The 12,845-nt window shown below is 41.5% G+C and overlaps 1 non-coding gene across 1 annotated transcript; it reads left to right on the top strand.

Annotated features, from left to right (window-relative positions):
* Positions 1-9,386: 9,386 nt before the first annotated feature.
* Trnai-gau (transfer RNA isoleucine (anticodon GAU)) lies at positions 9,387-9,481 on the top strand. The gene has a single exon. It is a non-coding gene; the product is annotated as a tRNA-Ile (tRNA).
* The last annotated feature ends 3,364 nt before the right edge of the window (positions 9,482-12,845 follow it).

Consider the following 12,845-nt stretch of genomic DNA (forward strand, 5'->3'; position numbering starts at 1 on the left):
CCAGTTGTCAAGCCGTCGGGAGATGTGAGAATCTGTGTGGATTTGAAGAAACTCAACCAGAACGTAGAAAGAGAACGTTTCATGATTCCGACAGTGGATGAAACCATTCAACAGCTGGAGGGTTCCAAGGTCTTCTCAAGATTAGACGCTCGTTCCGGATTCTGGCAAATTCCTCTTCATGAAGACAGTGCCAAACTGACTACCTTCATAACGCCGTTTGGTAGATACTACATGAAAAGAGTACCTTTCGGTATCTCGTCAGCTCCAGAGATATTTCAAAGAATAATGACAGAGATACTCGGGGACATAGAGGGTGTTATCTGTTACTATGATGACATCATGCTACATTCCTCAGCGAATGAAGAGCACGACAAGCTCTTGAAGCAGTCTTCCAAAGACTGAAAGAGGTAGGCCTTGAGCTGAATGAAGACAAGTGCGAGTACAAGAAAACAGAACTGAAATTTCTTGGTCACGTGATCAGCGAGAATGGAGTGAGGCCAGATGAGAGCAAAGTTGAAGCGATCGTCAAGATGAAGGAGCCTGAGAACGTCGAAGAACTGAGACGTTACTTAGGTATGGTGAACTACCTGGGAAGGTATGTGCCACATCTTTCCACTGTGCTACAGCCGCTGAACAGCCTGTTGGTCAAGGAAACAGCATGGTTGTGGGGACACGCACACGCTTCAGCGTTCACCAGAGTCAAGGAGCTACTGACTTCAGCGCCAACACTAGCGTTCTTTGATCCGAGGAAACCAACAGTCGTAAGCGCTGACGCAAGTTCCTGTGGTATCGGGGGTGTCCTGTTGCAAGAGCATGAAGAAGGTCTTCGACCAGTTGCGTTTTGCTCACGAACACTTTCACAAACAGAAACACGATACGCACGAATCGAAAAAGAGTGCCTTGCTTCAGTGTGGTCCTGCGAGAAATTTGACAAATTTCTCATGGGATTAGATACGTTCAGACTCACAAACCTCTAGTCACCTTGATAAACAACAAAGACTTGTCAGAAACTCCACTATGCTGTCAACGGATGTTGATGAGGCTCATGAGATACAAGCCCATCGCTGAGTACACTGCAGGAAAGAATATTGTCGTAGCAGACTTACTCTCACGTAGTCCAGCATCAACAGAAGCAGATACTAGTCACATGGAAGACATTTTAGTTACAGTTGAACTTGCGTAAAAAGGAGTTAAAAGAATAATGATTTTATAAAGTTGATTCTTTTAACTTTTAAAAGAAAGGGAGATGTAACGATAAGCTAATGGTCTATGGGAGACAACCCCTTATCTGTGTTCATTACCATGTTTGATTGTTGCCCTTGCGGAGCTCTTGTGGTATAGAGAAGAATAAATACACTTCTACTTCTGCCCAACATGGAACTGGTGTGGTCTCAATATCGTTGTACGAATCCATTGCTTGTTCACGCTCACATCCGCATCCAGACATGACAGACATACAAAGGAACAAGACACTATCAGAAATGTGCAGTGGCAGATCATTGATATACAGACAGAACAAGATCGGCCCAAGAACTGAACCTTGAGGCACCCCACATTTCACAGTCTCCTCAGTAGATATTTTACAGTTTGGGGCAGTATATTGAGATCTGTCATGTAAATAGGAAGCAAAGAAGTTACACAATGAACTGTTTCTGACATACAACTGTAATTTCTACAATAGAATTGAATTATCAACAAGATCAAACGCTTTTTTAAAGTCGAGAAACACAGCACCACTGATTTCAGATCGGTTTGTTGCAGACAACCAGGTGTCGCATAGCTTGGTAAGCCAGTAAGCCACTGCTTCAAGGCCTCAACCATCATCCCCGTCCCCAAGAAGCCCACAGCGTCGGCCATGAACGACTACAGACCGGTGGCCCTTACCTCCCTGGTGATGAAAGTGCTTGAGCGCCTGGTCCTCAAGCACCTCCAGTCCGTCATCAGCGGTAGGCTCGATCCCCTCCAGTTCGCCTACCAGGCCAACCGGTCTGTGGACGACGCTGTCGCCGTTGCCCTCCTCTTCATCCTCCAGCACCTCGAGACCCCCAACTCCTGTGCCCGCCTCCTCTTTGTGGACTACTCCTCGGCCTTTAACACCATTATCCCCCAAAAACTATATGACAAGCTCCTCCTCTTTGACCTTGCCCCTTCCCTCTGCCTGTGGCTCCTTGACTTCCTCCTTCAGCGCCCCCAGACAGTCAAGGTCAACGGCCTCCTCTCCAAGACGCTGGTCATGAGCACCGGAGCACCCCAGGGGTGCGTCCTCTCACCGCTGCTCTACTGCCTCTTCACCAACGACTGCGTCGCCTCTCATGACTCAGTTCAGCTGGTGAAGTTCGCTGACGACACCACAGCCGAAGGTCTCATCACCGGCGGTGATGAGACCGTGTACCGCCAGGAGGTCGACTGTCTGGTGTCGTGGTGCGACAACAACAATCTCCTGCTGAACGCCACCAAGACCAAGGAGATGGTGGTGGACTTTCGCAGGAAAAAAGGCCCTGTGGCTCCACTGATCATCAACGGCGATCCCATCGAGATGGTGGACTTTTTCAAGTTCTTGGGCACCACCATCTCCAACGACCTGTGCTGGGATGATAACGTTGACGCCATCGTCAAGCGAGCGCGGCAACGCCTCTACTTCTTGCGCCAGCTCAAGAAGTTCCGCCTCAGCCAGGTCATCCTGGTCCAGTTCTACAGGGCCGTGGTGGAGAATGGTTTGGATAAAATGGGTAATAAGGAAATGGGTCTGAAGTTATTTGGGTCGGATACATTTCTGCCTTTTGCTCTTTTTAACAAACTAGGTACAGTATTTTGCTTTATGCAGAGATTATACACATAGGTGAGTGGCTCCACAATATATGGTGGAACTAGTTTGGTCAAGTAAGGAGGAATCTTATCAGGACCCATGGACTTTTTATTCTCAAGGCCTTCTAGCACCTTACCTACCTCATGCACTGCCATGTCTGGAATAGTAAAAACATCGTCTGGTTTACATTTCTGATTACAAAAATCATGTAGTTTTGAGAAAGAGACTTCAAAGTCAGAATCAGGACTGTCGCATTTTGCAGATTCATTCAGCCTATTGGCAAGGGACAACAAAATTAATGGTTATTAAAATCTTCAGGGGAGATGGTTGTGGCAGACCGATTTGAGTTCTGTTTAGATTTACCTAATATGTTATTAACAGCACGCCAAACAGTTGCAATATCTTTCTTGTCCTCGATTAATTTATTAAAATAATTTGCTTTTGCTTGACGTGTTAATTGTGTCACTTTATTCCTTTGTTTCTTAAAATCAGACTTCATGTTGTCTGAGAGAGAGAGAGAGGGAGAGAGAGAGAGAGAGAAAGAGAGAGAGAGAGACAGACAGACAGAAAGAGAGAGAGACAGACAGACAGACAGACAGACAGAGACAGAGACAGAGACGGACAGACATACACAGAAAGACTTATCTAACCATAGCTCCCGCCAAGGAGAGAGACATTGCTACTGTGACCCGTCCATAAAAAGATGGTAATTAAAAGAGTAGCAGAGAAAACGAAAAGCATTTTCTAATCAGAAAGACAAACAGACCTGAATCACTGTAGTGGCACAAGACATGAGAAAAGACACATGAGAAGGGGGGCTGGGGGGGGGGGGGGCATATTATTAACAGCTATTGTGTTTTCAGCGTAGCAATAGGGTCCAATATTTAGACAAGACAAGTATAATGCTACGCTGAAAATACAATAGCGATTATATAGCTGTTCTGACCTTGATTTGTTGTTCCAAACTTACAAAATGACAGTTTTTGCGTCGATGAGTTGATCTCAGGTTTTGATAGCAGACGCCGTTTCTTATGCGCATTAGTTTTGCGCAGGCGCCACACTGACTTTGGAAAAAAACTCGATTTGACAACACAGCTGTTAAACAGCTTTTTATTAGTTCATTCGTATTCAACAAAAAGAAGTTTGAGTTTTTTTAATTTTGAACAAGACTACTTATGAGGAAAACCAAAACACAACATCAACGGAAAACTAGAAACAACTGAAGAACTAGAATGCAACAAGGGGAGGAGAAGAGAACAGCTAATCCGTAGAACGCGAGCAGACGGCAGCGAAGTTTAATCCAGTTTGTGTGAATGGCATTCATACTTGTCTCATCATGAAGCGAATTTTTCAACCTCAGTTATAAACGACTACATGAATGTTAGTGCCATGGCTTGTACATCAATACTTCAGAGGGGAAGTGGGGTATTTAGTGTGGAGTTATGAGATAAGAAAAGCCGAATGCGAAAGTCTGTGTCAGTCGGCAACTCAGCTCACACAGGCACACACAGACGGCTCTTCCGTTGTACTCCCCTGTTTGTACTGCATCTTTCGACTTTGGGCATTTTGTGGTGTTTAGGGACAGAAAATAATTGGTTTAGTCCTGTTTCATCGGGAAGTTAGCAGAGAAGGGTATGTTATCGACATTCTTACCGTTCATATTTAGTATCAGACTCCCCGATGAGTGAAGATACAACACGAGAAATATGCCACATTTATTTTGAAAATGTGCTAACCGTCGAGTCCTTCGAGTCAATTCAAGGGGAGTCACTCCGCACAGTAAATCCGTCGAAGCTCGACTGGAGGTTTCGAATTGCAAATAACGAAGAGCACAGTCCTTTCTCCGAGTTCAAATGAGGTCTCTCTGAAAGATCATCACTGTTCAGCTTAACGCTACACTGGAATTTACCAACAGAAATTAAAATGCGTGTGACGAAAGCACGACACACTTGAGACACTGACCCCACACAAAAGTAGATCTTACTGTACACGACCTGACCACACAGTTATACCTATTCAAATGCGCGTAGCAAAATGTGCGTTTGGAATCTTTTTTTTTCTCTGGCGGTACTGACAATATCGTTATTGAAACAATCCCTTCGTTCAATAATGAATTTTCTCGATTTGCTCTATAAATCCCTTAGTGCACTGGGATGTCTCAATAACTTAAATAATAATAATAATAATAATAATAATAATAATAATAATAATAATAATAATAATAATAATAATAATAATAATAATAATAATAATAATTGTCAGTAAGTACTGGTGTCACATGACTGATGTGAACCAGTTGATTGGCTAATGGCGATGCGCTAAAACTGTTAGCGCACTCTTGGAGTGCGCTAACTTTTCCACAGAGCGTATTCTTCCGCCCTTTGCCTAAGCTCATCCTTAGAATTAATTAATGACATGTAGCTTATATTCTCCACAATACCAAAATACCATAAATTTCCTGCTTCTCAATTAAAGCAGAAGTGGTTTTTTTCTGACAGATTGCATGTGCCTGTGCCACAGTTGCCACTGATCTAAAAATAGAACCCGCTGTGTCTATTTTTCAGTTTCGACTTGCTAAGAATCTTCTCATAATTATGCCGTAGCTTATTATCCACATTACCAAATGATGAGTTAGTATACAATTCCCAGCAGCTAAGAGAAAACACAAGTGTTATTCCGATAACGTACCACTGAACTAGATCAGCATTTGGAATATATACGTAGCAGACTAGATTACACTGAAATACGACTGCATCAGTTCAGTAAATGAATGGTTTCCGAATTATTATTTCAAGGCAACAACAATCGGAATCGAAAACGTGTAGGGTTAAGAACGTTCTTACCATGTATAAAACTTATTACCAGCCTGCCTCATGCGTGCAGACGAGCAATTGTTGTTTTTGAAAATTAATGAGACTGCAGTGCAGTGCCGTGGTTCGCTTGCCCTAGCCGCCCTAGCAGACGACATAAACCTCGCAGCAAATTAACATGTTGGGCAAATGTGAACAAACAAACGATGGGGACATAATACGTGTAGGGTTCACAGCATTCTTACGGTTCATATATATATAGTACCAGTCTCCCCGATGAGTGAAGATACAACACGAGAAACATATCACATTTCCTTTGAAAATCCGAGTCTGCCAACCGTGGCCTTGGCCGGAGTCAATTCAAGGGGCAACACTCTGCACAGTCAATCTGTCGAAGCTCGATGAAGGTTTCGAATCGCAAATAACTGAGAGCACAGTCCTTTCTCCGAGTTTAAATGAGGTCTCTATGAAAGATCATCATTAACGCTACACTGGAATTTACCAACAGAAATTAAAACAAGAGTTTGCGTGTGACGAAAGCACGACACACTTGAGACAGCCCACACAAAAGTAGATCCAGTGACACAAACCTGACCACACAGTTACGCCTATCCAAATGCGCGTTGCAAAATGTGCGTTTTGAATCTTCTTTTTTCTCTGGCGGTACTGACAATATCGTTATTGAAACAATCCCAGTGCACCAAGGGATTTATAGAGCAAATCTCGAAAATAATTATTGAACTCAGCGCTATGCGCTTCGTTCAATAATGAATTTTCTCGATTTGCTCTATAAATCCCTTAGAGCACTGGGATGTCTCAATAACTTAAATAATAATAATAATAATAATAATAATAAGTCGCGTAAGGCGAAATTACTACATTTAGTCAAGCTGTTGAACTCACGGAATGAAACTGAACGCACTGTATTTTTTCACCAAGACAGTACAGCTTCGTCAATCCCCGCGAGAAGGAAATCGCTCACCTCCCACGTGCAAAACGCAGTGAAATTAACACGCCAGAATAGCGCGGTAGCATATTGTGCTAAGCAGGAAAGCGCGCTTTTCTGTATTCTTGTTAACTTTCTGAGCTTGTTTTGAATACAACCTATCATATCTATATGTTTTTGGAATCAGGACATGATAAAGAATAAGATGAAATCATTTTTGGATCGATTTCTTAAATTTTAATCGTAAGACTAATTAATCTATTTTCGTTAATTGTGATCACATTTTAAGAGTAAACATGACATATGTATATATTTTTAGATTCAGAATGTGATGAAGAATACGATGCAATCCATTTTAAATCTGTTTGCGAAAAATCGATTTTAATGACAACTTTAATGAGCAAACTCATTAATTAATGTTTAAGCCTCCAAGCTGAAATGCAATACCAAAGTCCGGGCTTCGTCGAAGATTACTTGACCAAAATGTCAACCAATTTGGTTCAAAAATGAGAGCGTGACAGTGCCGCCTAAACTTTCACGAAAAGCCGGATATGACGTCATCAAAGACATTTCTCCAAAAAATGAAATTTTTTTCTAGAGATACCATACTCAGGATCTCTCATGTCAAGTTTCATGAAGATCGGTCCAGTAGTTTTCTCTGAATCGCTCTACACACACACACACACACACACACACACACACACACACACACACACACACACACACACACACACATACATACATCACGACACTCGTCTCGATTCCCCCATCTTTGTTAAAACATTTAGTCAAAACTTGACTAAATGTAATATAATAACGGGTATTTATATAGCGCCTTATCTGAAGTTCATAGCGCGTATGCCGTGTGAGATGGAATTTTTCACACAATATATCACGCATTCACATCGGCCAGTAGATCAACAGCCTATAGGCCCATTGCAGAAACTCAAGTTATCAACAGCATTTGTACTCGGCGCGCGCGGTATGAGAATCACGGGTCGTAAATCTCTGGAATTGGTCATCCGCCGTCATGTTGGATGCCTTGCACGATCTCTGACAGTGCTTGAGCGTTGGGTGTCGACTCGACAAAAGAAAATGACACGTTGTGTGGCATAGGGGGTAAAAATCAAGGGTCTGCCAAACCCGGCAAATGCAGTAGGCAGCCCAGAGATCCCTAAGTACCTCTCCCAATTGTAGTACTTTTCGGCAATATTTACAGTTTCAAATTGCTAGGATAGCTTCTTTGTGGTTTTAGAGAGGTGTTCTGGGGAAACTGAAAGGTAGCCTCGTCAGGGGACAACTATTCAAACCCATATCCTCATTATTTTGATTCTCAATTGAGAATAATCATTTATAGATGACTATTATTCATTTCCCTTTTTAGGATGTACTTGCACGTACTGGTGGTTTATTACCCAAATGTCCTCACCGTGACTGAGGCTTATATAAGGCTCGGTGATTCGTGTATTTGTTTGTTCAGCCCATTTCTTTCTTGTGTTTATTCACAAGAAGAAAAACAATAAAGATAATCATTTATGTATGATTTATGGTGGGATTTTTCCTCCATGGTGTGTACTAGGATGTATTGTACTAAATGTACTGTGGTCGTATATTAACGGGTTATATTCCCCGTATGTGTACTATGCGTTTAGGTTCATTGGAGGGAGGGTGTAATAGTTGTTTGTTTGGTTTAGCAACGAGACAATTCATCCCTTTTTGGAAGATGAGGGTGGTCCGCCCGAGGGCAGACCGGGTTGTAGGTTCGGGACAATAGATTGACTATTGTCGTTTAGGCAGCTTAGGGATTCTGTTTCGGTTCGCTGAGTGGTCGTGTGGCCGTTTTCGCTGTTGGTTACGGCGCTCGCGCCTTTCCCTGTCTGCATACACAGTGAAATACGCAAAAAGAACAAGAGTGCAATGAAGAAAACTAACAAAGACGGCATCCAATATGGCGGTGCGAAGAGAGTATGAGCGGAGTTGTGCCCCTTAGGGCTAAAGCTAGCCGATCCATTTGATAACGTCACGCCGAGTAAGAAGAATGAATTGGACCTATAGGCGCTGCATCCACCTTTCACAGCCTATTATTCCAAGTCACACGGGTATTTTAGTGGACATTTTTATCTACGCCTATTCAATTTTGCCAGGAAAGACTCTTGTCAATCGTGGGATCTTTAACGTGCATACCCCAATGTAGTGTACACAAAGGGACCTCGGTTTATCGTCTCATCCGGAAGACGAGCACTTGAACCCATCACCTAGGTTAGGAAAGGGGGGAGAAAATTGCTAACGCCCTGACCCAGGGTCGAACTCGCAACCTCTCGCAAGTGCGTTACCACTCGGCCACCCAGACCCATAACAGTGTGTTAACTGTAGATTGCACCCCGGATTAGGGGCAACTACTCTTGCGTGACGGTAGCATGCAAGGGAACTGAACTCTGCTGAATACAAATGGCTGATAACCTCACGGTGTTCCTTGTGTCTGCTTATTCCCAGACCCGGAGGTCTGGGTTATGCGGAGGCATTTGCCTGTGTGAACGGTGACATTCCGGAACTAATTTTCGGCAAACTTAGTTGTTTGCAGCAATGTATTTCAATTTTTTTTCATTCTTTCTTGAAACTGTTACAGCATGATGCAAAATTACACTATAATAGGTTATATAATAAAAATAAAAACTATCTCAGATCTCACACGCTAAAAATATGACAAAAAACAGTTCTAGAGCGACATCAATTCTAGCTTCCGGTGGCTTGAAAGCATTGAAGGTGTAAGGGAAGTAACTCGCTTCAACGCCATGCGATAGGGCACACAACGGTTCTTTCCCTTGGCCCATTAGCTTAGTTGGTTAGAGCATACATATCTCTGGTTAGAGCGCCGTGCTGATAACGCGGAGGTCGTGGGTTCGACCCCCATGTGGGCCACGCAATGTTTTTGATCGCAACGCAGTTTTTTTTGTCTTTCCGAGATAAGTTTTAGGTGTTCTTACTACATGTACAAACTATATTTTACTGTTTCTCAAACCCACTGTCTTTAACATTTGTTTACAGTTTCACTTGCCAATAACTTGCTGCTGATGATATCTGAATCATGTTGCTGATGATATCTGAATCATGTTCAATTAACATTAACAATGTATAATTATGCCAATTATGTTTTTCACTAATGCACCCAAACTCCATTTTCTAGACTTCTTTTTACAATCCAAGCAGTTGCTATTTTCCTAACTCAAACATTTCTCGATCAATCCAAACTATTTTTAAGCTGTGTAACATAACACATTTTCTTTCCCATTTTTTATTTTTGTATCTCGTCATTTGTTGTTGACAAATAAATATAATTATTTCATAACTCAAACATTTCTTGGTCAATCCAAACTATTTTTAAGCTGTGAGTGTGACATAAAACAATGTACATATCGTCGTCGCCATGGCAAAATTGCGCTAATGTCAAGTGAAATGGTGTTTACCTTTACTGTACCAATTGACACTAACGCAATTTTCCCATGTTGACGACAATATTTTATTTAAAATTGATTTCAGGATTTTGTTAACATAACACATTTTTTTTTGCCATTTTTAATTTTTGTATCTCGTCATTTGTTGTTGACAAATAAATATAATTATTTTCATAACTCAAACATTTCTCGATCAAACCAAACTATTTTAAGCTGTGGGTGTGACATAAAACAATCTAGGCTACATATCGTCGTCGGCATGAACAAATTGCGCTAATGTCCAATGAAACGTTTAGTTTTACTGTACCAATTGACACTCGCGCAATTTTTGCATGTTGACGGCAATATCTTACTTAAAATTTCAGGATTTTGTTAACAAACATTTTCTTTCCCGTTTTGAATTTTGTATCTCCTGATTTGTTGTTGACAAATAAATGTAATTACAATACTACCATCATTGCACTTGCCAATATCTTGTTACTGGTGCTATTATCACAATGGTGTTCAATTAACGATGTTACATTTGTTTAACAATCAGTATTACATTTATTGTTTAAATGTAGGGGAAAGGCTCCTAATATGGACCGGCTCTTTTGTTCCCAGAGCTATCCATGCTTTCAACCAATCACATGTTAGAGGCCTCTATCATGTTTCTCTGTCATAATTATTACTGTACTCTGTTGCTGGGTTATCTGTAATGTATGTATTTTTAGTAACTGTATTACCGTAGTCCAAATGTGCGGTGTTCTAGTCGACATGTGGTGCTTTGTATACCTTGTGTGTGCGTGGATGTGGAGGTGGACTCTTGGACGTCTTTTTGTTATTGGAATTATGGTTTTTGTTAAATTGTATTGCTGTTGCTGTTGTTGTTGTGTGAGTGAGTTGTGTGTTGGCAGACTTGACTTGACGGATGACTGTTTGCGTTAGTGAGACTGTGATCATTTTTTTTTTAGTATGCATTCTTATTCTTTTGATTGGAAATGAGTATTGTTACAACATAATTTCCATATGGATTAATAAATTTGAGTTGAGTTGAGTTGAGTTGAATATGGACCACCTCCTGTTTTGACAAACTAACGGCGCTAGAGCGCTCAAAACAATTTCATTCGCTTTAGTCACCCTCTTTGGATAAGTTGCACATGTCAAAACAGTTGCAGAAACACAAACCTCAAAACCGTTAGGCTTTTTCGCTTTTTTTTACTTTTGGCAGCGTTCACTCTAAATTTGCCGCCTAAAACGGACTCGTTTCTGTCCACAGCCAAAGCTTTCATAACACAAAAATGGCTATATATGACAGCTAAAATCGTATTTGTTACATTTTAGCAGTGTTGACCCCGAGTTTCTAATGCAAACAAAAAATAATAGCAAAATCTCAAAGTATGTGCGAGTCCCCTAATATGGACCACCTTCAACAAATCGAAGAAATTAAAAGCTAAAGGCTATTTTCATTAATTCATTAAGAAGCTTGCTGGTAATAACCTATAACTAGCCCTCGAGATTTCAAAAAAATGCAACGAAAAGTCTTCTTTTCGTGGAAGTTGATAATTTCACTTATTTTCACTCTGTTTTTGATAAGCTTCTTTAGTTTCCTGGTGTGCTTCAAATAATGCTCTCATCAACCCGAAACAGATAAATCTAGAGCATATTTTAATTAGGCTGACTTGTACACTAAGTTGTATCATGTTATTTTGAAATATAGGGGGCTTTTTACAGTGATTCGTGAAGGCCGCTTCACTGGTCCATATTAGGCGCCCAGGCTCCTAATATGGACCCTTTGTGATTTTTTCTGTATTTAATTTTTGCTGAATGTGTATCAAAGCTATTTTACTCTAATTAGGCCTAACGGTTAACCTAAGAAAGAAGGACTACCAAACACAAAATGAAACTTCTTTGCACGAAAACAAGCTAGTTATCAGCAATAAACAAAAAGTGGTCCATATTAGGGGCCCTTCCCCTACTTTCTTTCACATTTTGTAGTTTTCTATCCCATGATTCGTTGTTGACAAATACATGTCATTCCATTAATCCTATCCATGTGTTGCATTGTTGTGCAAGATGACTGAGTGTGTGCATAATATATATATATACATGTAGTCCATTTCAGAACATATTTACCATTTAAACAAAACCCTCGCTTGCATAATATTGATCGGGAACATGTCACGATCGGGTGACAGAGACCAAGAAAGTGTCACTCAGTGGAGTGCCTGTTCTTGGTCGTGTATGATATAAAGCGCCTGTGCGTGATATTGGGCTACAGCAGAGTTTGCTGACAGTGCTTAATGAACACGGATGTTTTGTATCGCACGAGTTTTACAGTGGAGGTTTCTGCTGTCATAGCTAGGGCTGACGGTTTTTCGCTGACAGCGCACACGGGATTTTCACGGATTGAGTTTCTCGTGTCTTTTTTCTGCTTGGGGAGGCAGAATTGTGTATAGCGGGACTGGTTTGGTGACAAGGTCAGTCACGTGTATTTGGCTAGGTGGTCTGTCAGAGACTCAAGGACGGCACACTTGACACCCAGCGGCAGAAGGGGAAGGATCGTATACACAGTTTCTAGAGTATGATGGTTTTTCACCGAGTATTATATTCGGCACTCTAGGGGAACTTCCACTAGTTTTTCCTTTCTCCCTGCCACGTATTTTGCTGAGGACAAGTCGTCAACTTTCCTTCGTCGGCGATGGCTTTCGCATAAGGATTCGACAAGGGGTTCTGGACGTTTTTGGTCACTGTTGACGAACAGAGGCTGTTCCAGGGAGGAGGCGGACTTTGCTTCCTTGAGAGAGTACTACAATCATAGGCTTTTGAGGTAATAAATCATTATTTAACGC

This window comes from Littorina saxatilis, linkage group LG8 (genome assembly GCF_037325665.1).
Source record: "Littorina saxatilis isolate snail1 linkage group LG8, US_GU_Lsax_2.0, whole genome shotgun sequence".
Taxonomy (NCBI): domain Eukaryota; kingdom Metazoa; phylum Mollusca; class Gastropoda; order Littorinimorpha; family Littorinidae; genus Littorina; species Littorina saxatilis.